The sequence below is a fragment of the Haliaeetus albicilla genome, chromosome 24, assembly GCF_947461875.1.
Source record: "Haliaeetus albicilla chromosome 24, bHalAlb1.1, whole genome shotgun sequence".
Classification (NCBI taxonomy): Eukaryota; Metazoa; Chordata; class Aves; order Accipitriformes; family Accipitridae; genus Haliaeetus; species Haliaeetus albicilla.
Window position 1 is genome coordinate 19,369,446 of NC_091506.1, and position 27,618 is coordinate 19,397,063.

Here is a 27,618-nt window from a genome sequence, read left to right on the forward strand (position 1 = left end):
GGGAGATTTTGATTTCTGCTTTATGCTAGCTGCTGCCTATAGTTTTAGCTCCCCACCTGCTTCTTCTTCCTTTCTTGATGGTTAGCTCATCTCCTGTGTTTTGTATATACGCTATAGCATGTGTACAGTGGGGCATGCCCATCAGCTTGATAGCACAGTGCATACTGCAGTGGAATCCTTATGTGGCAGCCTGAGCTGCTGCAAGAGCTGCAGTACCCAGCAATGTTGGTAGGAGTGGCTTCTGCCATCAAAATCCTCACAGTTTATCTGAAATATTCATCCAAGACTGTCTAGAATGTGAAGACAGTTGCTAGGGTTGTTGAAAAAGGCCACATTGCTGTGTGACTTACCTGGGAGTGACCACCTCACCATACCTTTTCACTTTGAGCTTGCTGCTTCTCTGGAGTCCTTCTCTGAGCTTTGCAGTTCATGGTGTGTTTGTATTGCTATAGTGCTTAGAGGCTTTTCTCACAGGTCGCTCCCTCTCTCTCTAAGCTTTCAGTACTCTATTCCCCTGCCAGTACCTTGTTGTGTAACTCTCCCCCTGCCAATATTGTTTGCTTGCATGGATAAATTTCTTTATACTGGATAATTTGGAATAACCTTGTGACTGAAAAATCCTAATCTAAAAGGCAGTTTAGTTCTGCATTGTCCTTCATGTGATTTTGCTGCTGATGGGATTTGCTGGGGTGGGAGTCATGGTGCTGGCATGTGCACTCTTTGAGAAAAGCAGATTAAGATCATAGTTCACTCAAACAAGGCTTCTTCATTTAATGTGTATGGGCAGTGAGCACTCAGGCTGAAAGTAGATTTTGTACTTTAACTTCCAGGTCAGTGAGTTTTTTGTCCCATTTGTGTCAGCAGACAGTAGCCCTTTGTTCAGCATCACAACTTCTTCCACCTCAGCAACGCGCATGCACACACACATACACACGCACGCACGTGATGCAGATCCTGAACTGTGCAATAAACTCCACAGTAAGTTAAGTTCCATAAGCCCAGCAAATATATCATCTGTTCTGCTTCAGGGCTTGATTGTGTGCCCTATTGACCAGCAATAAAGCTAAGAGTATGGAGGGAGGTAGTTATTAATTTATTTTGGCTTTTCCATCCATCATTACCTATGTGGGAACGAAAAGGAGCATAAATACTTTGAGAGTGAAAATTTTGTCTTTGGAGAGGTGGCCTTTGTAACTTGAAAAAGTTGGATAATTTAATGAAATTAGTCAAGTATTAAATAAATTAAGTTTTTAATTTAGTAATTAAGTAATTTTGTTACTAAGTAGGGCCAGAATTAAGGCCAGGTTAGGTCATGAGCATGAAAGGTCGTGAGTCATGAGCACAAAAATTAAAAGATGAACGCATCTGGATGAATGCCCTATAGCCTGTTGTTGGTGTTCTGAACACAAAATAACTGCTTGAAATCCTGTCTTTGCAGCAGTTGGTGCTTGCTGGCACCCTCCTCTACTGATGCAGAGTCTGTAAAAGCAAGAAGGGAGGCACCATCCCGCAGCTGATGGCATGCCTTTTCCTGAGCACCCCTCTAGAAGGTGTGGGTGCTTGCCAGTAGAGCCTCAAGCATCCTCTTATGGCTAGCGGTGTATGTCCCACAGGAGCATGACACTTCTCCCTCTCAAGGTCTGACCTGCTGCTTTTCTGCAGGCAGTGGGCAGGAGAGTGAAGGCAACCCACTTTTTCCTTGCTCTTCTAATCTGCCAGTGCCTTACTCCACCAAAGCTCTGCTCAGCCCTGGAGTGCTCTCACACCCAGCTGTGCCTGACCTCCCATAACCTCGCTGTATGTGCTGGGGTTCCCTGCAAAATTCCCTCCGTCCTGATCTGCTTGGACTTTGTCCCGAGCAAAAAATCCTGCTCAGGCTTCTCAGAATTAATGTGCATTAGCCTAACTCAGAATTGCTGTTTCCTGGGAAGTTCTGACACTGTAAAGCTTGTTTGGTTCCTGCCTGCCCCCCCCCTTTTATTTAGATTTAAATAATTTATTTTTAAAATTTTCTATGAGAGCACTGTGTCCCAGATTTTGAGTTTTAGAAATGTTTTGCTCTGGGATTTCTGAATTTTTGTTTTGAGTTATATCCATTTTAAGTTGTTGTACTACTTATGCTTACTGCTGATTTGCCAAGTAAAGACTAGTAATAGGTCACAGTATGTATATTATATAAGAAAACACAGTAGTTAGTTACCTCTTTTTTTTTAAATTGATAAGAACAGCTGCTGCTTAATATGACTGAAACATCTTATCTTATTCTCTAGAACAAGTCCCTTGTTTGCAATGTAATGAAAATCTGGCACTGCCTTTACAACACCCAGGAATGCCTTCATCTAGAAAAGCAGATAACATTTTGTTCTGTACTAAGTAGCGATTCATCTTAATCATCTAAAAAGTAATAAAGTATTTATTTCACTACTTCTGTCATGTTAGGGCAAGGTAATAACGATGCATGTGGGATAATAACCTCTAAGATAAAATATGTACAATTTGGAAGTTCTGAAATAGAGCTTCTGAACTGCCAGAAACAAAGCTGTTCCAAGCTGCTTTGGCAGGAACTTTTATCAAAATCAATGCTCTTTCAAAAACAAATTTAAAAAAAAAAAAAAATCTGTTCTTAAAAGAAGTTCTTCCCAAGAGGATGTTTTGATGGTGCTTTTCTACTAGCTGTCTTTCTGTCCCAGCAAAGGCACTCTATTATGCTCCTTAGCATTGTGAGTAGAGAATACTTAAGATGTTTCTCACTAGGACTTAAACTCAAGTCTCCATAGTAAAAGTCCTAAAAATTCCTTCATTGCAGAAGCTGCCCTTCTCTGGCTCCTGTGCTGCTTTTGTACAGCTTGTAACACATCATGTCAGGTGTGAAATAACTTTTCTTACCCTGAGGCAGAAGCATGCTGTCTTCCCTGCCCCTCACAGGGGGAAAGGACAGTGTGCTTTCACTGTTGGACCTCTTCCATGGAGGCCTCCCTCCACGTGGAGGAAATGGCAAACGTTGTCATGCCTGTTTCTCTTTTCCAAGGTGTTGCCCAAACAAGCAACACAAATGAGTTCCAAAAAAAACCAGGATGGCTTGAGCAGGGAAGATAGCTTGCATGACTGGGAGGCCGCAAAATTAATAGAGCCAAAGTTTCCTTTCCTGTCACGCTTTGCATTGGGATTTGATGACTAGTGAGTGGGCCTTTGCTGTTCTTGTGGAGGAAGGTCTTTCTGTGGTTGCCTTTCAGCATTCGTCATTGCAGACGCTGGTGGGAAGCCACAGTTTGGGGAACCAAATTCCAGTGTGGCTCACAGCACAGATGAAGAGTTTCTCAGTCTTAAATTAAGTTCATGCAGCTATTACACCATATAGTTAAAACAAACTGATATGTAGAAGCAGCTTGCTTGTTTGTTTTAAGCAAACATGTTCAATTTGGGCATAGCATCCACAGTGGAGGAGTGGATCTGGGCTGTGGCATGGCAAAGGACTGCAGTGGCAATGGGATTTATAAGTAGGATATTTTAATGGGAGTTGGTACACAATCCAGGCATCAATAGTTTTAAGATGTAACGTGTCCCAGCAGAGAAGCATGAATCAGCAGTGTGCTGCTGAAACTGGTCTGCCCTTAGCAAGACATAGCTGCCATGTTCACCCTACTCCACTGATTTAAAGACTTCCTTTTTCTTTTTCTTAATAGTATCAGTGAAAGAAACTCTTATCTAACAGGGAGGGCTAAGCTCTCCAGAAGTCAGAAATAAAGATGCTGACAGCTTTGTTGCAAATGCAGAGCTAAGAAGATGAGTGACAGTTTTTGAGTTTGTGTAGAACAAGCAGATTTCATGAACTGATTTAGGCTGTGTGACCTTCATGCCATTATTACTGCAAGGATCTGGGAGCAGTGGATGAGTGAAGACAGGGTATGAAGGCAGTTTCTGGAACCATGCCACTGAAATAGCACTGGACAAGTTCCCATGGGTGTGCTCATCTGAATTTTATTTCCACAAGACAACAGATGGCCCCGCTTGCCCCAATTCACAGAATTAGATTGAGGGTTGGAAAATGGAAGAATGCTTTATTCCCCAGGCTAATATCTGGGTTTAGCTATGTCCAAACTGATTTTCAATGCAAGTATGAAAATGCCTTTGCTTGTTCTTAAATAGTATTTTGTATGCCATTTTTGCCCTGTCTGGGTTTATACTGAAAGTCAATCTTTGAAAGGCTAGGCAAAAGGCCGTAGCCTGGGAGACGTTGTAGTTACGTGCATGACACTAGAAGCTACAGGGAAACCCCAGCGTAATGAAGTCAGCAGGAATTCTGCCCGTGAGCATGGAAGTGGTGTTTCATTAGCAGGGAAGCCTGAGGAGGACTGGCCCATGTGAGGAAAAGAATGTTCCCATTGTTCATGGCAGGAGGGAGAGTTCAGTGGATGTATCTGGCCATTCTGAAAGGGTGGTTTGGCTGCATTTTAGAGCTCATAAAGTCTAGTTAAGGGCTGTGTACTTCTGAGTAGGACAGAGGTCTAAGATTTGGGGGCCTAAGGGAGGCTCTGTCCTTCTGTCACTGCTGACTGAGCCATAGAAGATCCCAGGTTGAAAGCCAGAGACTCAGTGGTGTTCAGAAGAGCCTACCAACAGGGGAAGGAGGCCCAGGAGGCATAGGATCAGGGGAGTCTTCTGTGGGAGTTTGCTTGTTTTAAAGTCGAGGAGCAGGGCAGTGTGACTGGTACCTGTAGTGTGGGTGGGAGAACACAGGACCGAGTGCTGGCACCAGCTTCGCGCCGTGTGCGTCTTCAGCCGGTGTGGGAATGATGTGCACGAAGTCCTGGCAGGTGGGAGTAGAGGAGGGAATGAGCCGAGTGCTGAGGAGGCTGCTGGAGGCAGCAGAGGAACTCTGATAGCAATAGGAACATATGGTGGAGAAGTGTCACGGCTGATACGGTTGCAGGATAGTTTCAAGGAGACAGTCCTGCTACAAATAGGGAGGTTTAAAACCAAGATGCAGGAGCGTGCCAAGAACACTGTGTACGGTTCTGTCAGAAAAGTGTACTCATGCAGGAGCAGGTGCAGAACAGGGCTAGGAGGATGAGTAAGGGACAGAAAGCTTAGCAGATGAGAGAAAACTAAAAGCGATGAGTTTGTTTTGCCTAGGAAAACAAAGACTGGGAGAGGAATGTGATGTCTCTCTGTAAACACTTCATTGCTAAGTACATACTAGAGGGGAAGAAAAGGTCTTTATAATAAAGATCAATGCTGGCACAAGGACAAATTGGTACAAATTTGCTATTAATAAACTTAGCCTGAAAATTAGATTTTCAACCACTAGAGGAGTGAGATTGTGGAGCAGTCTCTCAAAAGGAGAAATGGAAACCAAAGGAGCTTTGTAAAGAAGCCTGAGGAGCCTGTGGTAGCAAAGGGAGAGTAAATTAAATCTCTGAAAGTCTCATTTTATTTTATGCATGTTGATGCTATAGACAGCCTGACACAATAGTCTAGGCAGGAGAGCAAGTTGCAGTGGAAGGTGGAAGCAGCAGTCAACAGCCATAATTAAGAATCGATAGCCAAGTTACAAGTCAGCTGCAGGAGATAGGGAGTTTCAGGATAGCTGAGCTGTGCAGATATCCAGCTTTGGCTGTATCTAATGTTTAAGAACAGAGACTTCACCAAACTAAGTTTAGAGCCCTTTCACAGCATCTTTTAGAAACAAAACTTGGACAGTAGGACTCTGTGCTAAATCTTCCTTCTCCACTTCCCAGTTGCTGCCATTTTCTGCTCCATTCTGGCACAGATCTACACTGCGGCTGTAGTAGGGTAGTTTTGTCTCTGTGCCCCTAATTCCTTGTTCATAAAAGATTAGGATATGTTTTAGGACATATTTTGAGAATGCCTCCAACTTTGCTGGAGACTTCCCAAGAGAGCCTTTTGGCGTGAAATTGTAGAAGCAAGGTTAGCAAAGTTTAGCAGAGCTGCCTTTGTCAGAAGAGGTGCTAGGATCCTTTTGCAAACCAGCTTGTTGGTTTGCAACAAGCTTGAAATTGTGTTGGTAATTTTTGGATTAAGAGAAAATGAAGTAATTTCTTGAAAGTGTTTTGAAAATTACAGTGTTATCCTGGGTCAGAACTGAGGAACGCTCACCTATAGGACAAGCTGAACTTTTCAGGCTAGAAAATGAGAGGAAGATGCAAATAGATAAGCGAAAAACCAGCCAGCTAAAACAAGAACTTCAGACCTTGATGGTGGTACAAAGAAAGGTATTCCTGGAAATGGCAGTTCTTTGGAATTGGAATGAATTGAAGAATGCAAGAAGCAGGCAATAAATAGAAGATGCATCTGGACAAAAACATGAGGAATGAAAGAAGGGATAGTAGGGCAGGCAGAGCAAGTATCTTTTTTCAGCTCCTAATCAGACATGAGCATTCAGGGCAAACAGAGACTTTACTTCCCATTCCTTCTGGCTGCAGACTTGGAGAGCATCAGAGATATATGGGAGAAAGCCAGAGGAGCATTATTGCCCATCTGAAGAAAAAAATCTGCTGCTTCTTTGTTTTTTGCCACAATATCCGTGGTGTAGCTCTGCTGAGTTTGGTTTTCTGTGCAGCATTTTCGTCTTACTAATGGGCTTTACTTATTTGGCCCCCAGCATTATCCTGACTTGTCAGTAAAACTAAGAAGAGCATTGGAAAATTGCCATTAATCAGTGGAGTCAATGCATTGGAGGGATAAAATGAATATAAAAATTGCATTTCCCAGAGGAGGCTCTTACCCGATGATGTGAGAAGTCATAGGTTTTTCAGAACTGGCCAGCTTCTCTTGCCTCCAGCTCATTCAAGCATCCTGTCCTTGCATTTTCAGGTAATCATGGGACCAGAAGGGAATTTTGGTAGGGAGAGGGGAAATCATGAGGGGCTGACATCAATGTGATCTAATGGTTGGCAAGGACAACAAGCCTAGTCTTCCTCTGCAGCCCAGCTTGACACTTATAGTCATTACGCAGGGGCTTGAGCTCTTAGCTTACTCCTTTTCAGTGCCTTTGGACCATTTGGCCTACTTAGGGAGAATTTAACCATCCTGTGCACATGCTGATTTGGTACCTTGTTTTTATATTCTTCTTTTTGTGTACAGAAGTGGTGTGATTAAAGCTAGGCCTCAGGGATGCATGACCTGCAGTTGCTATTGACTTTGAGGGATGTTTTTCCACATTTGACCTGACAGGTCGAGAGAGACAGGATTGAATCCTGATCTTACCTACTATAAATGAAGACAGAAAGTTGCTCAAAACTGTATTCTAACATATCCTGTCTGGAAATGAGTGCAATCTTACCCTAACCCTTCCCAGCAGCATCTTCCAATATTACAGATAAAAAATTTGATGGTCAGAGAAAGTTACTAGTAGACTGCACAATAAGCTAAGACTGTTTCATCAGCTGAAGGTTATAAAATGTAAATGATCTGAATTTGTTAATGGAATAATTCCTACAACATTATCTCACTCTTCTGAATATTTGGGGTGTTAAATATTCCAGATACCATTGTGATAAGTCTGAATTTCTGTCTGGTTTCCAGAAGTTAAAAGCTGTGGTTGGATTGTGCGAGACGTAGATCTGTAATCTGCAGGAAAAAGGGATTTTCTTTCACTTTTCTTTTTCTGCAGTATCTGAAAAATGGAGTTAGAGACCTACTATTCTGTAGAGACAAAAGTTTTGTCCTCAGTTGTCCAAACAATGCCTGTTCAGATATGACAAGAATATCTCTGTTCCAAGCTGTCTTAAGATGTTTGCCTGAGCAACATAGAAGCATTTGGAAGAAGCCTACCTACATGCTGAGTAGCTCACAATCTTCTCTCTTGGCAAATAGAAGAGGTGAATACAGCAAATGCTGGTCACTGAGAAGCTGAAAGCCTCAAGAAACCATAACCAAGATGAATCTATCTCCTGAGATCTTAAAAAAATTCTTTTGTACTTTCTGTCAATTTAACATAGATGATAGTCTGTACAGGGGATAGTCAAAACGAATTTCTGTATTTCCCTCCATTTGTTTTCCTTTCTTCCTTTGCCACGCCATTTTTTCTCTTCTTTCCCTCACAGCTTAAATGAAATCAAATAAGGTGCTTGGTAAGTGTCGTACTGTTTTAATTCCTTTTCTTAGTAACTCTATTAGTTAATGTAAGAAACTTTCACACATTAGGCAGCTATTTTTTATTGTATTAGTTCCAGCAAAACAGCAGTAACAGAAACAAAAGGCTCAAATCTCATTTGCCTTCCCTTTTTCTTATTGCTTACTCCAAACCAGAGCAGTAGATGTAATTGCAGTGGATGTAAAAGAGGACTGAAAGAATTCTGAAAAATGAGTAGTTGTAAACTTGCGAGTTTTGCCCTGAGGGCATGCTCAGTTTTGAAACTTTCATTTTTGTAAGGTGTTTGAGCTTAGAACAGTGGGTCCTCAAGAGTTTCTGTATTCCTATAAATCATATTGAGAATCGGTCTCAGCTATGGACATTCCAGAATGGCAGTGCCCTCAGAATAATGGAAATGTTTAGAAAATGTTTGCTGTGTCTTTTACCTTGTGACACTGCCACATCTCCTTCCTGTACGAGTTAGCCATAAAGTCATGTTTAGCCTGGTGTACACAACCACAAGGGCTGCCCTACAGCCTTGAGAGCTTGTAAAAGCAAACAGTGGGATTCAAACCCCACCCTCAGTTGGATGGAAAAGCAGAAATCCATGGAGCAACCCAAGCAGACTTCTCCAATAAGAAAAGAAAGTTGAATGGTATTTGCTAGTTAGCAAAGGTGGCTGGGTTGAAAGAAATTACAAGGCGTTTTTTCTAATCAGGGGGTCCTTTTTCCACACAGAAATGCAGTCCTGCTTATCCTGTCAGAATGACATGCTCAGCACCTCCCTCAAGCTGAGTTTCAGTCTTTCCGCTTACTTCTGCCAGTGGTGAGGATCATTGCAAACATATTCTTCTTGAACCTGCTCAGCTCTTGTTGCATTAGCTTCAGTCTGACAGTAAGTAATGAAGGGTGGAGTACGTGAATCCCAAAGAGTGTGTTCATAAATTCAGACTGAAGAAACTGGTTGAGTTTGGAGTGTGTTGCACAAGATGTATTGAAAAACCCGGCCACAATTTCCCTGTAATCGGAATGCTCCTATTCATGATTGTTGAGATTTTTCCATTACAAGGGTAAAATCCCTGCACTGAATAATGAAAGGTCTTTATCCTAGAAGTTACATTCCCCTCTTGTGGCTCACTTAGGACGTTAGTGCAATTCTGATATAAAGGACACCCCATCTCCTGTCCTATCCTACCAGCCATTCCTGTCTCCACAATTAGCTTGGCAGCTGGGGTCGTTCTTTGTGCTGGTGCAGCCTGTTCGCTCGCACAGTGGTTTCTTACTGCCATGAAAGAAGAGGTTAAGAACTAAAACGAGCTCTGCCATCATCCGTAAGGCGTTAGGAGCCTGGTGCTGCTTCTGCTTTGCAGAATTCCAACACCCGGTGGACTGGACCTTGCCACCTTCTCTGAAAGACAAGCCAGCTACAGGGGATTTATAAATACCCTTCCGTACAGCGGATGGGGAATGCGGCAAGATGGAACTCGGCACATCCCTGTGACTTGGTTCAGATTCAAGTGATGTCAGGCTGTTCTTGAAGTATGTCAGTTATAATCAGTACCATGGCATCATATCTTGTACCACTTTGTCTAGAAATATCTGAGGGGGAAAATCTTGGTCATTTTGGATGCAGAGGGCCTCCCATGCTCAGTTCAATCACTGCTTACAGTCTCATTGTAAGGATGCAGCAGATCAAAAGAAGGAGCAGATGGCATTAGAAGGTGGATTCATAAAATGAGGAAGAAGGCTGCAGGCAGTGGGGATTACCCCCATCTTTCCCTTTTCCTGGCTAGGTGTGGGCTTCTACAGTCTTTGTAATGCAGAGCTGAGAAGTATCATCCAACTACTGAAGTAGATGTAGTTTTTAATATCCACTTCTCTATCTAGGATTATGGACAATGACACTTCTTTTTAACATCTGAATGGAAGGGAGTCTGCATTCTGTGCTGTCTGCTGCCCAAAGGTTAGATTTAAATGTAGCTGAACAGTCAGGGAGGAGGACGAAGAGATGTTTGTGTGATGCTGAAGTCTCTGTTCAAGGCAGTAGTGCCAGACTCTGGAGAGGAAATCCGCTTGAGGAAGCTACTAACATGATGTAATGCTCTCAGAAAAACCTATACAAATCAGGAACTATACTAGCCTCAGTGTTGTGTTTTTCAGTCTGACTCCTCCGTGCTGCTGTTGACCAGGAGGAGCAATGCTAAACAGTCCCTGCAGGTGATGAGGCATTTGCCTTTCATTTCACTGGGTCAGGGTAAGGCATATCGTATCGAGACAGGACATCATCTAGTAAAAGTTAAGTTTAGCTGCAAATATCATGGCATATCACAGTGATATTTGTGTGAGGTGCTTCTCTTCTAACCTGTTACTATGAAGGTGTAGTGCTTCTTGTTTTAACCACTTTTCTGAAGTGCTTACACCTTCATCATGCTTGAGCCATTCACATTGACACCTATTGGAAGTATCTGAAATGCAGACTGACCTGTTACACAACCTTGGTCTACAACACACCTGTAATTTTCCACCTTAAATCCTAATACTGCTGGGAGGGGTTAATGGTAGTGTGACTCATGCCAAGTGACTCATGACCTGCCTGCCCAACTCTGATAAAAGCTCTGCAAAGAGGGTTCAGAGGATCACTTGCTCTGATCATACCAGCTCATGTGGGTGCTTGTCTCCAAACTCCTGTCTCTGCTGGCAGACATCTTATTTGAAGTTGACAGCTCACATCAAGCTCATGGGCTTTTCAGTGACTTTAGCAGAAGGATATCCAAGAGCTGTATTTATGTTGTAACCTATTGTGTCATAGGTTGAGGAACATCAAAAAGTTTGGGATTTTTTTTCATTCTCTTTGAAGTGACAACAAAAACAACGACCAGATATTTGAAAATACTCTGGTTCTTGAGCCTGTGTCTGTTGGGTTCTGCCATCACTCTGTGCCGAGCTTGGTGCATGTTGGGGATGGATGACCTCTGGGAAGTATTTAAGTGATTGGCTTGATAACTGGGGGATACCTGTGAAAAATGGCCTTTTTACCTGGCTGGTGAGGGCTGTGTTAAATGCTTGCCCTTCATGCAGGTGTTGCTCATGACCAGGCAGGTGTTAGGTGTAAGTCAGGAGTGTGTCTCCTGCAGAGAGCACGTGGAGCAGCTTGGGCAAGGTCTGGTTTGCAGTAGTGCTTCTTTACATCTCTCTGGCAGAGTAAAGGTGTCTCAAAGTAGGCATGAATTAATTTGTCATCTGTTTGACCTTCTTTCCTCACCGGTGGACTGGTAGAGAGGCACTGTGATGTAAGGATGAAGCAAATTGATCAGTTCTGGTCAGCATGATGGTGGTGATGAGGCTGCAACAGTGTGCTGACAAAATGGTGCTGTACTAACTTTGTGCTGATTTCTTCCAAATGCTAGCACTGTTTGTTCCCATGCAAGCAAGGAAGGAAGAAGTGGGGAACTGTGCTTAATATTCATTTTCAGTGTTGCAGTTAATGGCAGAGTTCTCTGAAAAGTGAATGTATTCCCTTTCCTAGTGTTCCCCCCTCTGTTAAACTAACCATAGGTGAAAGCATTGGCTTCCCAAGATAACTGTATCAGCACAAGGTCATTTTTGTTTTGTTTCACTGTTCCATGTGTATTAAAAGGAAACAAATCCAGCCTTACTTGTGTGCCTGAAAGATGAGGCTTAAATATAGTTCTCACTCCTTTCTTCAGAAAGGAGAGTCAGACCAACCCTGATAGCCTTTGAAAACTTAATTTGTAAAAATATGTAAACAAGAAAAGGTTTTATCTAGTTCTGCACAAGAAATGGAGAAATAACCATAGTCCTTAAAAATGCTGGGAGAGAAAATTATTTTTCACTGAATTGGAAACATTTAATTTGATTTAAAAGGCCATTCTTTAAGGCAAAGTTCTGATTTTTTTTTTTTTTACTTGAATTGATTCCATATTATTGCTAATTTGTGGTTTGAACAGCACATTATGCATTACACTTAACTAAGATGGTTATTGCAGCTTACATCACTCAGAGCTCTGCTTATCTGTATGTAATATCTGTACATCAGCTTGGTTCAGACTTGCAGCAGGCATTTATGTTTATTTGATAGCTGAGATCAACTCTTTATTCTTTGATCTAATAAGAGATATAGAAGAGAAAGGATAGCATATAAATTAATAATATCCTCAGTACAGCTTTTATATAACAAAAATTGTACAATGTACACAGTGATCCAGTTTATAGTGGAGCATGAAAATGGCCTGTGCCGAAAGCTTTCAGAAAGGAAAAGTATCCGTAAGAGAAAGTAAATGCTTACCAGGATTGTATGACAAAGTTACCAATTTCACTTGTGTAGCAGTGGAATGACAATATAAACAGCCATTTCTTTTCTTTGAACAGTGTTGCTGGGTTTTAACAGATGAGTACGTTTTGTTTGGAAGGGTAGTCCCAGGTTTCAAGTAATATCTCAGAGATCAGTGTTAAAATGAGGACCTCTGAGCTGTTTATTTCCTGTCTCAGTTCAGATTAAATACTGTGGCCCCATAAACGTGGGCAGGCTCAATCTTGTGCTCTGTAAAGGAGCAGTGCTGGGAGTTAGTATCACTCACAAAAATGTTTATAGTCCTCATATGGTTTTATGGTGTTTGAGTTTTGTTACTTGAGGGATGCACCAAGATGTAAAACCAGAAGGACTTTACATCATGTTTATTTCCCGAGAAAGTGCCTCTGTGCTACAGGCTGCTATATATTCAGTGGTTTTGATGCCTGAAGGACACTAGTGAAAGTCTTCCCCACCAAGTGATCTGACTGTGGCCTGAGCCCCTCCTGTTTTTCGCTTCTGTACATACCAGCACCTGCTCTCCGTGCTATTTTCTCACCAGAGGCACCTGTAGATAAACCGTGGCTCTGTTTGAGCATTGGAGTCATGTTTACAGGGTGTGGATCAAACAGGGAAATAAGGAAAGGCAGGGCACCTGAGCAGTGAGGCTCACTGAACTGTCATAAAAATGGGGAAAACGCCTGTATTTTCTGAGGTCGATCAGCCTCCACAACGTAGACAGCAGAGACCCTCTGCTGGCTCGGGAAGCTGTGTCACGCACAAAGGCCTTTGTGGTGGCACTACCTGTACCCGCCGGTGAACCGCACGGCCTGCCTCGGTGTGCTGGTGCGCGGGGACCGCAGCTGGGAGCGGAGGAGTCCAGTCTTCACGCTGCCAAGTACGGTTTATCCTCTTAGGATGTCATCAGGCACAGCGGGGACAGAATGAAGGGGAAGGGAGGGGGGGGGTATGGTTCCAGAAGCGTTGCAACTCCTTTTTCACAGCACACCAGCAGGTTCTCACCTTTGGGGTGGCAACAGTTCCTGGTTCCCGCTGAGTTCCTGCAAGGTTAGGAGCTGCTGCCTCGCCCAGAAACAAGTGTTTCATTTTTTCCGCTTCTTTGAGGAAGAAGCAAGAAAGGAGTGTGCTGAATTTCAAAATGGGGCAGTAGCTGTTGTCCGTATCATATAGCAAATTGCAGTTTAAGACCCCCCTACCTCCCAGTCCAGGGGGATTTATGAGCTCTAGAAAATGCAGAAGCAGGCAGTAAAGAAGGAGCTGCTGAAAATGGGCTCGGCTGCCATGGAGAAAGGAACAGAAAGAGGGTTAAAAAGATTTTTTGACTAACAGGCCAGGTAGATCAAGCCCTTTGCCTCTGATGCTTGAAGGGACAGCAGAATAAACTTGGTGGAGTCATAGAATACAAGCCTACAAACCTAAGTGCTGGATCCTCCAGCAAAGCAATCTGGGCACTGACGAATGTAAGTCAGATTCAGGTGGAATGTATCTTCCTGTCACCATTGACCATCGAAGAAGCTCCTGTTCTAAGAATTTCAGTTAGATGTCTACATTTAGCTGGGTGAATATAGGCAGCAAGGGCCTATACTAGTCTTGTGCTGAATTAGTTTTAAAAAAAAAAAAAAAAAAAGGAGGGGGGGGGAGTCTAATGTGTTGTTCAGTGAATCAGTTTTTCCTGGAAGAAGATATTCCCAAAGAGTGAGATTAACTATTTTTTGCTTTTTTAGAACCAGTTTCAATGGTGTGAATGGAGCCAAAGTGGTGCACAAGTCTGGGCAGAATCCTCTATCAGCTGTGAATTTCAGTCAAGGTAAGTCACTCCCCTGCTTTAAGATTGTTAGCTATCAGTGTCGTTCTTTATGCCCTGTGGTAACAGTGTAAAACCTGCAGTGCTGGGGTAGAGAGAATGACACTCTTTTTTGCCTTTTCTATTCTGATGGGCCCAGCAGGCCTAAGATAGCTTGGGTTACTAACCAAATGAAACACAGCCTTTGGGGTGAGCTCTGGCAGGTGGAAATTGCTGAGACTATTTCTAATGTGATGTATGGTGGGTACCCAGCCCCTGCCCTACATGCTGCCCTCTGAGTTGGAGCTTGCTGGAAGGGGACTCCTAGGAGTGCCTTAAAAATAAGGGAATGGCATGCAAGGAAAGAGGAGGGGGATGCCCAAGGCTCTTCTGTCCCCTTATGCTGTGTGCCAGAGGTATTGTCTTTGGCTATTGTCTCTTGCTTTGTTCTATGTCTGGTTTTATTTATAATGGGTTTAGTGAACACGCTTCCCTCAGAGTTTTTTTCCTGTCAATATTACAGTGAAGTAGAGATGTGGATAAAACACACACATTCCTTCCAAAGCACTATTTCTGTGCACAGGAGAATTCAAGGCAGCAGCAAAGCATCACAAAGCCCACAAGATACTGATACTATATTATAATATCAGTTGAACAGCATTGTTGGTTATGTTCGGTTGGCTGAGGATCCAGGAGTTAGCAACAAGTGGTAAAAGCCGATCTGACTGAAGGCTAGTTGTTTTTAAACAAAAATTTAAGAGCACTTACATGTGATTGGCTGGGACTTTTTGGCTGAAAAAAATAATTGATTTACATTTAATAAATCTGTTTCCCAGTTTCTCAAAAAGTTCTTAATTTTTGACAAATTCTGTGTGTATGTGTATACGTAAAAAATGAAAGCATAATGTTCATTTGAGGATGGAGTTTATATATTTAAGCTGTAATACCCATGGGTATCTGGTAAACAGTGATATAAATATGTCATGAACTTTTGCTCATGAGAAGAACTTTCCAAAGCAGCTGCAGCTCTCAAGACTGCAGAGCTCCATGTGAACAGAATGGATCGGAGTGTGACAAGCTGAAGAAATGGGCTTTTTGGCTTTGGCCTGACTTCTCAGGGTTGGTTAGTGAATGCTGCTTAAAGAATCTTCCTCCTCTTGGAAGTCAGTTAGCATTTCAAGTTAAAACTTATTTTCGTTAACAATGAGTAATTTTAAATGAAAAAAAGGATTGTAGCTGTCATGGCTGAAAGCTAAAAGTACAGCTAGAGCAGAAGTAAATAGTCACATATCCTAAAGGCTACGTGCTGTGGCTTAATAAGCTCCCACAAAACCCATCTTTTCTCATAAATGGCTTTTTCTTCCCTGACTTCTCATTCCTGAAAGCTTTGGTAAGTAGGAGGCTGTGCAGCACATCTCAAAGTTTATCAGACCCAGTTAGTCAGAAGAGAACAAGACAGGCTCCGGAAAGAAGGACAAAAGCTCTTCGGTTTCCTCAAAGAGGTTTCCCATTATGGCAAGCCTTCTCACGCTGCCTCCTCCTCTGAGTTCCCTCTGCATAGAAGGGAACCTAACAAAGCACTGAAACTAATTGCCTTTCTCCTGGATGAAGGGTCAGGTGCTGATCTAGAAAAACTGGTCCACAAATACTGCTTTTTACTCTGGGCAACAGCACAGAATTCCCTGATCGCTCTTAGTAGTGTTTAATTTGCGGAGACCTCTGTGGTCTACAACTAAGTGTGGCAGGTGAGGGGAAAGGGAAGATGCCTTGTGATTTTGTGGTGAATCTGACCAGTGGCGAAAACAGCCCTTCATGTCTTATGGAGTGACAGCGCTGCAAGTAAGGACGTATCACGGGTAATGTGTTGGCTGGCTAACCTGACCTAAGTGGTGGCTGCTTGCTAAAGCCAGGCTGTCATCAGAGTCTCGGAGATGAGAGGTGTTGGTTTTTCTAAGGCTTTGGGACAGACTTGTCTTGTCTCAGATGAGAGAGGTTAAATGAGACCCAGATGACATAAGCATTCCTCATGGTGTTTGTGTTGTGTGGGTGAATGTTTCCAATAGATAGGAACAGCTCTGAGTACTATTGTTTCTGTTCATATGTAGCTAGAAGAGCATACAGCTGTCTTGGTAGACACTGGTATTGCCACAGTTACCCAGCTCCAAGTCACTCTGCTGCAAAGTATTGAATATGGGACCATACACTGAAATTGCTCTGAAACTGAAGCTAGCATAAAATAAGAGCTGCTTGTTAAGCAGTGCGTGGTGGAGAGAACATGTGGCAACAGTTTCTCAGAACTCATATTGGCTTAAGTGGTATCAAAGAGGAATTCAGCCTGTGGTTGTAACCTGTGCCAAGGGTTCCCAGATTGGTGTTCCTCTAATGTATAGGCAGCAGCAGTAGCAACCCCAGGTATTAGTGACAGCCATCATTATCAGTACTGGAGTCAAGGGCAGATGATGAGACAGTGGCCGCTGGAAATGTGCTGTTTCATGTGTATAGGAAGGTGTGCCTCTAGTTTTCCTGTTTGCACCCTCCCGTCATATATTTTTCTAATCCTTAAGCTACCATATTCCTTCTCAGAGGGGCCCACCCTCCTTGTCCTGAGTCAAGACCCGCACTGCACTCTTTCATTTACCAAACCCCATCTCCACCAGCTTTAACTGTGCTCATGGAGATGTTTGCCCTGTGACCTGGGGTAGTTCCTCCTTCAGTGATTCCAGTACCACAGCTTAGGAACCACTGGCATATGTGTTCATAAACATATTGAGACAATCTCTTTACCTCTGCACTTTGGGAGAGTACTTCTTTCGCTGCAACAGGTAGATCCAGCTGAGAGATGTTTCTCTGTGGGTTTTACACAGAGCCCTTGAGATAAGATTAATTTAGGAGGCCAGTCCATTGCTGGGAAATACTAACCACTGAGTGCCAGAAATGCATCCCTTGTAAACTGCATTGTGTTAGTAATGAATTAAATGAATTGCTGACATATCAAAACAGTGCCGGTTTGGGTGAAGTATAATTTGTAAGTGTAAAAGACAGTGGTGAGTGAAACAAATCTGCAAAATAAATCAAGTCACGTTGCCCTTTCCTGATTTTCTGGGGCTGTTTTGTTCTTTAACAGCTTTATTAGGTGTATACAGGTGAGCTGACTCCAGCACAGAACTGAAATAAAAACAGTATATAGGCGCTAATGCTCTCTTGCAATGGTCATAACAGCTTTTTGAGTTTCCCTGTGTTCAGCCAATTTAAAGAAGATTGCAGTGAAGGCAACTTAAAATATCATCATAAAATACAGACAAGCAATTACATTTAGTAAAGCATGACAGAATTACAGAAAATAAGGCAGGAAAGTCCATCTCTCTTGTCCCAGGGCAAGACTAGATCTTTCCAGATAATCCCTATCAGATCTCTGACTTCTTACCAGCCTCTGCTGCATAGTCTCAAGGGCAGTTTGAGTGAAGAACCATGCATTGCAAAGCAGGCTCCTCAGAAGAACACCTGCAGCTTCAAAATGCCACAGGGTGAACATCTCGGGTGTTTTGTGGTAAGGTAAATCTTATTTACTCTTCATAAAGCTACTCGTAAGGTACTATGCTTGGTAGATCCTTGTTTCCAAAGGTAGAGTAGTACAATATTCTTCCCCGTTTTCTTTTTTTGTCCTTTTAAGGTTACCTTTGATAATGTAGGCAACTAAGCCAGGGAACAGTGATGCTCTAATAACTTGTGAGGCTAAATGACATCCAAAAAGAACCTGAAGATTTGAACTGAAGCACTGGTAGGAAGCTAATGGATGACTGCAGGGCATATGTACTGTAGGATGTACTTTGCATGTGAGTAAATGTGTACAGCATCCACAGAACATACCTGGGTGAACTATGTGTAGAGCGGACTGGATGCTTTATCTTCTGCTGTACTTAATACTATACTTAGTGCAGGGAATTAAAATCCCAAAGGAAAGTCTTACCTCTTGGCATCCATGGTTTTGATAGTTTAGAGTCAGACTGCAGTGTCACTAAACATGGGTTTATTTCTCCACTTAGTTCTTTAGTAAAAAACTATTGACAACCAGACATATCAGGATGGTAGCAGATTTACTCAGTTTAGAACAGTTCTCCATTTGCATAGTATAGGATGGAGCTGAAGAGCTTTTAAAAGAAATGTGATTGTGTAGTATGTTAATCTGAGATAATTCTTTAGTGACTTTGTGCTGTTTCTGTACCTCAAATGTATCTATCATTGAAAAGATAAACTTTCAATTCTATTTGATGCTATATTATTGTGTGGATTGCCAGTGAGTGTAGTGTACCATTTGGAAACCACTTAAGGAAGCTAGAAGGTCATAAGGGAACCCTTGGCTGTTCACCCTGCTGGTAGGCTGCTCTCCATATCCAGGAGTAAACACCAGTTTGGCTTTCAAGAATTGTGGTTGAAGAGTTTTCCTGGGTTGTAGCAACACTTTCGCTTTACAAATGGGAAAAGCCCATTTACAAATGCAGCAGTTTATTCCGGTATTTGGTCTATTTGTATATGTCTCGCTTTTGCAGCCTGATTGCAGACCCAGCGTGTCAGAACTCATATGGACAAAGACCTGAGCAAGCTGGTCTAACCTGGAGGTTATCCCTGCTTTGAGCTAACTTGATGGACTAAATGAAACCCAGAGATCCCTTCCAACCTCAATTATATTATGACAGACATACTGAATTGCTCTGGTGCTGGTTGTAGCACTTGCTTCTTAGTGGCTGGTCATGTAGTGAGAAGGCTGAGAGCCTTTGTTTAGCTGCTGGCAACTGTCTTTTAAGTCTGACTCTTCTCCATGGTAGTTTTCAGCAAAGGGTGGATTCTGTGATCTTTGCTATATTCTTCAGGATCTGTCTTTTGGAATTCTTGTGCAAAAAATGATAAGATAGGAGAGAGGGGGCTGGGGAAAGCAGAAGAGTCAAAGGCCCAGCAGAAGACAAGCCTTCAAAAGAACTTCTTCCTCAATTCTACATAATGGATTTTTGTTTGTTTGTTTGTTTTACTTCCCTTTGAAGTCTTGGGCGCTGTCAGATGTGGGTAAGGATTTGGCTGGATGATAGCATTGATCCTGTTTGGCAATCTTGGGGGCAATTTTAAAGCTACCCTGATTTTTGTCATTAGTTCTGAACATACCGAGTACCTGGACTTCTAAGATCAAACCACTAATTTGTCCAGTGAGATTCCAAACCCAGGGTTTTTTTTCTACCTCTTTCTACTCTTCTCCAAGACAAGAAAATGCAGTTCTTCAAAGAAGAACTTTGAAGAATCATTTCATGGTCTGACCTAGGAATATTAGCAAGAGGTGTAGGCATATATCTTTTTGGATTGGGGCCAGAAGTGTTCCCACAGTGAGATTTGATGAAAAGCCCAGTTTCTTGGGCAGAAGGGTTGATGGGCCTGACTTCAGTCTGCTGGAGGTATCTTGTGCAGTTTGGGCTGGCCACTCAGAGGGGGTTTTTCTTTGGCTTTGCCCAGGATGGTTCAGTGAAGGTGCCAGGAGGGAGCAATTTGACCAAATACTTAATCAAATGCTGAAAGCAACAATTTCTTGTTGGGTGGCATGAGAGATCTGTGGTCCTAGAAGTTAAAAGCTTTTCAGTAAATGTAGTTGTTCATCTGACCCTTTTCCATTCTTATTTTTCTCTTCTGTGTTCCAGGTAGGAGGGTTCTGCCCCAAAAGAGAGAGCCAGTAAGATATTTCTACTCTTTTCACTGATGAGCTCTTCCCTTGCCTTTCCTTTTGTCCTCGCTGGAGTCCCCTAGGGGCAGTGGGGTCTCAATCCCCAGCTGCCAGCCTGCATCATGATCAGCACTATGCAGAATTCAGGCTCTTATGTTGTCCCTCTCTGCTATTTTCCAGCCGTGACATTTTTCTTCCCTTTCTTTCACACCCATTTTGGGAGCACTTTTTTAAGGTCTGACTCTAAGCCCAGCATCCAGTCAAAGCAGCGGGAGGATGCTCTGCATGCCAAGGAGAGCAGAAATGTTCTCACTTGGTGGTGGGGGTGGAGGTGCACGTTAGTCCCTGCTGTCACATTGACTCAGTGGCTGTTGTGCAACTGGAGTCCAAGAATCTGCATCCAGAGAAGATAAGTGCATGATGGTTACGCAAATCAGCAGGTGCAGCCTCTCAGAGTGGAAGGATTTATGTGCTGCGTGGCGTTCAAGAAATCATTGAATAGTGTTTTAACAGACCCAGCGCATCTGGGAGCAAAGGATTTCAGAGCTGGATTGGAAGTTGGTGGTATCTGCATGACTGTGACCTTGTTAAAGATAAATCTAAATGAAAAGAAGACTTTCCTGACTAATAGTGTAACATGTAATTTACCCAAAGTTAAAAGACTTTTTGAGTTAAACTTGGGGAGTGTTTTATAGGGAAAAAAAATTAGAATTAGGTATTCTTTAAGAACAGTGCATTATATGGCAAAGAACTGTGATTCTGCCCTCGGGAAAGAGACATCTTTGTAAAAGCTGATCATTGTTCAGTGGTGAAGACAGCATTAGGAACAAAAAAGTAAAAGCAGTGGGGAAGGGGAGGGAGAGTGAGGCGCAGTTAATATAAATTAGAAATGAAGTGCAGAAAACTGTAAATGAAAAGGAAAATGTAAAATTATCCTTGGCTGCTATCTTCAAGGACGATAAAGAATTTAAACATTCTGCTTGAAACAGAAAAATAATTGTGTAAGGCCTCTTTGAAATGGAAATGGTGCAATTGTTAATGATGATGAAAATAAGTAGAAGCATTTAGTAAGTATTTCTGATCTGTGTTTGGATGACAGCAGAATAATACACTAGAGTCACAGAAGGATAATGAATTAATTTCTAAATTACTAGGCCTCAAGAAAAAGGTATTATAAACCACTGACTAGTAATAAGCATTTTAGAAAGTACATGTTCAGATAACTTGCAGGCAAGAGCCCCAGCAGAGGTGCTAAGAAGATAGGTGGTTTGCAGATGGCAATTTTTAATACTGGGGAAATCCAGGACACTGTATTTTTGGTTGGGGTTTCAATATGCCAAAAGGGAAACTAGATTAGTCAAGCAAAAAATCATGTGGGGAGTTTAGAGTGAAGGACTTCTTCCCCGGCTCCTTCTTTCTCTGTGGGTTTAGGGACAAGCCCTGGGGGACATATTCCCTTTGTGTACCTGCTGGATTTAAGGCCTCTCCTGACTTACAGGACAGAATGACACTTCAGCTTCTTTAGGAATAGGTCGTTCAGAGCCATTGAATCAAAAAAAAAAAAAAAAAGAAAAAAAAAGGCTCTGGGTCAAAAAAGGCCACAAAGTGCTGCTGGTTTGAGAGGGAAGTGAGCTGGCTGAGGTTCAAAGCCATCAAGCCACCAAAGCAATATCAATTTTGGATTAACTGTCAGTGGGAGGTAGTAGCATGCTGGTTATTCTTGGATATTCTGTCCACTGGTGAGTTAAGCTCCTGCTTACTTACAAATTAATTTCCTTTGCAAATGTTCTGAATGATGATGCAGATGCTGAAACAGTAATTCCTCTTTTGATGGGCTAGGAAGGGAGTGTGGAGTCTGTACAGCTTTGAGCCTCCCTGCTGAAGAAAAGGTTTGTTCGTTGTTGAGCTTTTGTGCTTGCCATCATGCTGTCCAGCTGCAGGGCTCTGATGCTCTGTAGAGAGCATGCCTGTGAGCTGAGGGAACTTTTCCACCTTTGCACCGGCTCCAAAAAAGGATGTATCAGATTAAATACAGGACGGTCTTTCTACGTGCTGGCTGTCTCCACTGGGGCACTAACAGGGGCTTGCCCACTATGGCCTGGATGAGATGTGAAAGCCCAGACTGCTCCTGCATAACAAATTGGAGCAGAAAAGTGTGAGATGTTGCCCAAGGAAGCTCTTCAAAGGTACAGGAACGACATGCCTGAGTGCCACGTACCAGCCAGTGCCTTTGAGCTCCTTGTTGCAAAAGCATGCAGTAAGGCAAAGCCTATTCCGAGGAACAGCATGCCTTTGAGGAGAAAAAGAAGGCAAGGCTAAGGGTGAAGCATTAAATTAGTTCACATGCTGATTCTGCTTTGAATTGTATGATAAAAGATATTTATTGTCTATATGTCTGCACAGTCCCCCACCTTTCAGCTTTGCGTCACGGCTGCTCACTTACCCTCCATTTCATCTGCTTGAATGTGTTCACCACAATGGCAGAGGTGCTAATTCCACTTCTATTTCCTTAATGTTGCCTTGATAGGAAGGTGACTTGGCTTTTCTTAAAATACTGGAGTGTGTTTCCCTGAATTGCATTTGACATGTATTTCTCAAATGTACTTATGTCTCCAGTGAGTGTTTTGTAATTTAAGAGTAAATGATTTCTTCGTGGTTTTCTTCTAGGAAATGCTAGTATCTGTAAATATCAGAGAGGCTTTTGTGTTGTTACATTAACTCAGAGGTTAGGGCAGTCAGTTTCTGCACTCTCACACTTTGCAATTTGTACCTGTTATTATTCATCACCATTCATTACAAATAAGATTCTCGGCCTAATCTTTTGTTCCTGCTATCAAGCTGGTATCTTTAATGGTGATGTGAAAGCACTATTAATTATTAGATGAATGGGAGGAATGGAACTAGAAGTGGAATTAAAAATTGAATTATTAATATTTATGGAAGCTTAATTATGCTACAATGTTTTGTAGACCTGCATTGAAAAAGATCTGCAGCATACAAGAAACACTTTCCCTGATACGGCTTTACATAATCACTTCTTAGTACCTGGAGCTTTGAGTGAGTGATTTTTAGATTCAGCTTCAGAGCTTTTCCACTGCAGGATGACGGCAGGGAGGCGAGCTACCCGGGCCCTTCCTTCTTTTCTGGCTTGCCTCAGGGTGAATCAAAGGCACAATGGCTGATTATAAGTTTATGCAATTGTTGTCTGGTTCCCATGTCTCTTCTTACTTTCTTACTTTCCGTGCTCTGTCCTCATGTTCTGCCTCCCACAGTAGCAGGGGTTGGGAATGCAGTATATGAAACCAGTGCAGGGGAACTCTTAATCTTTCTACCTCATTTGCCTTGATCCAGTAGAGATCCCATGTTATGCAGGAAAAATTTGCCAAGAGAAATCAGTAGCTTCTACATGTGGGAAGTAAATTCAATCCTAAAACTTCTTTGGCAAAAGCTGTTTGGAGGACGTTTCTACGGGCATACTCTGTGCATGACAGGCTGTTCCATCTGTTTGCACAACAGTTGCAGACAGTGTGAGCAGAAGAGATGGGGAGGTACAGCTGACCTCTTCAAGGGTATTGCCAAAGCTAGAAAATACAGCTCTGAAATACATTTTAAAAGACCTTCCTCTGACTTAGCTCTGCATCAATGTCTTTGCATGTCCTAGCTGGCACTGTGAGGCTTGTGGTGCTGATACTGTAGAAATACATAAAAATGAAGCTCCCTTTCATTCACTGTCAGCTGCAAGCTTTGACAGTTTCTGAAGCTTTTCAACACTTCTTAAACGTCTGACTATGTTTCTGCTTACAGAGTATTTTCTTTGTCTTATTCTTCTGGCAGTTTTTAGGTTAGAATGTGAAGAGGAGATTTTCCTAACAGTAATATGAAAACTGGTGACAGAAAAAAGATTTTTTTAAATGTAATTCTCCTATTTAGCCCCCCAATAAAAATTAGATGATTAAGAAGTAAAGGACACAAAATGGAGTCTTCTAGTTTATCTTGTAAGACCTATTAATAGTGAATTTGAACGAGTGCAGTGCTGCAGGCTCCTGCCTTCTTTCCTCAGTTTAAGTGCTGCTGCAGTATGATTGCTGCCTGTTTTATGCATTTTGCAGTTTGTACACTGGATTTGTCTTTCAGTCACTCCTTTCTATACCTGTTGCTGTTCACAGAAGCTGCTGACAGAAACAGATTAGCATTATTGCAGAGGTACCTCAGACTGTTGTTTCCTTCATCCATTAAGGATGGGGGACTGAGGACATTCTTATTATACAGCTAATTGCAGACCATAAGTCGTATCTGCTCAGTAATTCCTTGTACGTGGGCTGCGCACTCTGAAGAGTTTCATGCAATCCTTGGCCTGGGTCACTGTGAAGCCACATTTAATTTAAACAAGGGTACATTCAGCTGGCCAGAATGTATGTTTGGAGTTTAAACTCATGGTGGTTTCCTCCTGCCTCCATGGGGCTGATTACCACACATTCCTTTCTTTTAATTTCAGCCCTCTGCAGTTCTAGGAAAAGGTCCTTGATTAACTACTGAGAAATCAGTCTATTTGCGGGTCTAATTTTGTTGCTTCAATTACATTACTGTATGCTAAATATAGGAAGGCACCAAGCAAATCCCAGTTCCTGGACTGAACAGGGTGTTCAAGAGCACTATTCAAATTTAAATGGTGTGGCTTGGGCCTCTGTTTAATTCTAGCTAATGAACCAATTTCTCACAGAGTGTAAATCAGCACATCTACAATGATTTATAGGCAAGTAGCTGGGTCATCACAGTTTCACACAGCTAAAAATGAGCCTAGTGCCCAACTCTTTGCTTCCTGTTTCTAATTGAAGGTAGCAGAGATAAATGGTGTGTCATGCTGGTGGAGTTTAGAAGTCCCAGAGGGACAGCAGAGTGCTTCGATTTCTTAGCTGGTGTCTGAGAACCTAGAAATCAGCAAGTGGAAAATGTTCAACAACCTGTAAACTGGTCTCGTGGTTTGCTGCTGACTCTACATTGCTTTTTGTGCTACTCCCTGGGTGTTGTTTTTTTTTTTTTATAGCCCTGAAATCCATGAAAGATAACAATGAAGTGGTCTTGTCTTCTAAACATGTGCATATGGCCTTGGCATTGCAGGGAACTTGAGAGTCCTGTGTAACCATGCAGATTTACATTTTCCTTCTGTCCAGCAGGTGGGGAAAAAAACACCCAACAGACAGAAAACCACAGCATTTTAAGTGCATGGAACACTTGTAGTAGGTAAGAAACTGATTGCGCTGAAGACAGACGTCTTATCTGCTGAACAGCTACTGTCTATCTCAGGGAACAGCTTCTCCTGCAACGCCTCGGTGGCAGCACGCCATGGCCGTGTCCTGGGGTGACCAGTTGTTAGTCTGAGCTGCTGTGTGGCCCATTCATTCCAGGGCCCGTTGGCCAAGACGCCTGACAAGGGAGCCAGTTTGCTGGGTGCTCAGTTGAGGCCTACCGATACAGATGTCACAGGCTTGCTTTTATTTTTCTACAGGGCCAGACTTGAGTCCGTAAGAAAGTTGGTGCAAATTCTCATCCAGCTGCACTGCTGACTACAAGCTTTGCAGCAGGAATTCTCCCTCTGTTCACAGCTCAGTGCTGCTGCCTTGTATTTCATGGGCAGCTTGTGGGGAACCATGAAACAAACTCAGTCTGATTCCTGTTTTCCTTTTTTGTGTGCCTCGAGGCTATTCCTCACATTCCTCACAGCTGGTGACTGCTCTATTTCCCTGAATCTCATTCAGAGTGCTGTACCTACAAGCCAGATACTTGTCATCTCTAAAAGATGTTTGTTTCCACAGAAGAATACCAATGAGGTTACTGTCTGCTCCCTTCACAGTCAGCCAGGCTGGGAGAAGTCCAAATATCCAATCATTCCTTGGAATTCATATTGCATGAAGATAAAGCAGCCAAAAATAGTTTCCATGAGCTGGATGGTTCTATAGCTTTCTGTTTATCTAACAGGAAAATGTTAAGAGGTGCAGTAGGTCATGCACTAAACTGAGCAAAATCATGAGGCATGTGGGAGCTCACAGAGATGAGCTTATAATTTATTTATTTGATCAACTGAACCTCTCTCTGCTTGAGAATTGCCTGCAGTTTTCTTGCATTGCTCTTAATGTTTATTTGATAAAAGGAAAAACGAACCCAGCTGTGCTGTGAGGAACTAGAGATGCTGAAAGAGGCTTTTGGGGAGCGGAGGAGGGAGAGAGGAGAGTTTGCACAGCTCTGCCAGAACCTTATTTTTTCCTGACTTCCAAGAACAGGGCTGTGTTCCATCCCCTGCTGCCCCCTCAGCTGGTGCTGGGAAGAGCAGCTGAGTTTAGCTCACTGTTCCTGGAAGTCACTGAGACACAGAGCATCCATCGAGAAACCAGCATTTTCTGTAGCAGGCTCTGCTTGAATGGAAAAGATGAGCTGATCTTCATCTCTCTTGTTCACTAGCCTGGATTAACCCTCACTGCAGCAAGAGAGGCTACAGAGGCTACAAAAGGGGCTCTTATAGAAAGGGACAAAGGCTTTCTTCATTCTTTGGGGCCATGTGTCTGGAAGCCAGTCTGAAATACAATGTCATATCATCAGCCAGATGTATCCCTGATGTAGCTCAGGTTCCCTAGATTTATGCTAGGACTACCTTTTATTTTTTTTATCTTGCCTATCAGAATTGAAGCACAAGCAGCTGTTCGGTCAGGCAGACTGCTCCAGTGGCCGTGTCCTCCCTGGGCTCTGGGCTTCAGTAAGGAAAGTGCCCTCTGGAGTGCAAAGAACTTCTCAGCCACAGACTCCTCCAAAATTGTCCTGGTTAAGTTATACCTTGAGAGGGTAATTACAGCATGGTGCTGTGTACTGATGCACAAAATGTTTGATAATGTGCTTTTAGGGCCATATAAAGACTATGTGTGCCGTAGGGTAAATTCCAGTCAGTTAAATGAAAGTACTTATATGAGGGTCTGCATTTGTTTACGGATAGGGAGGAGGAGTTGTAAGTTGGATTCTGTTTCTTGCTGCATGGTTGGGGCCAAGCACTATTCTCCGGTGCCTCAGTTTCCCCTGTGTAGTATAGGATGTACTGATACTGTGGTTCAGCTGGGGTTCATGAAGGTTTATTAATGTCTGTGGGGTCCCCAGGCAGAGATATCTCTGGAAACATGAACTATTACTGGATCACTGGAAATGCCCTGGCTCATTTGCTTCTTTCTTCAGGCTGACTCAAAGCTTGTTATTCCACAGCTGTGACTGTCACAGCCATAGCCCCAGTGCCAAATTTATCCGAGTCTGATGGCTGTGATGAATCTGATGAGATGCAGAAAACAGCTTAAGGTGACCACAACATAGCAGATGTAGGCATTTCTATTGCTATTTCCATGGATGCATTCAGCCGAAGACAAGTAGTCCAAAGATTTTTCTCTTTTAATTTTTTTGGCTTGCTTTATTCAGGGGACAAAGAAAATCCCTTCCTTTCCCTCTGTGCCTAAAATTGGCTTAGACTTCTCACTTGACACAGGTCGTCAGGTTGATTTTGGTCAGCCTGGGGGCTTTACTTTCTCAATTGAGCTCTGATGAGCGCTGGCCCCTGGTTCCACCTCTGCAATGCATTAATCCAGGAAAGAAAAAAAACTCGCTGTGAACACCAGCATAGGCATATGTCAAAGTACACATAAAGGAGAGAATGAGAAGGGGTTGGGGTAACCTGGGAT

The 27,618-nt window shown here is 42.7% G+C and overlaps 1 long non-coding RNA gene across 1 annotated transcript in view; it reads left to right on the forward strand.

The window, feature by feature from the left end:
• Positions 1-6,843: 6,843 nt before the first annotated feature.
• Positions 6,844-27,618, forward strand: part of LOC138681765 (uncharacterized) — a 56,661-nt gene continuing 35,886 nt past the window's right edge. The window contains exons 1-2 of the long non-coding RNA XR_011321977.1: positions 6,844-8,921; positions 14,156-14,232. This is a non-coding gene — a long non-coding RNA (uncharacterized lncRNA). The remainder of the gene's footprint in view (positions 8,922-14,155; positions 14,233-27,618) is intronic.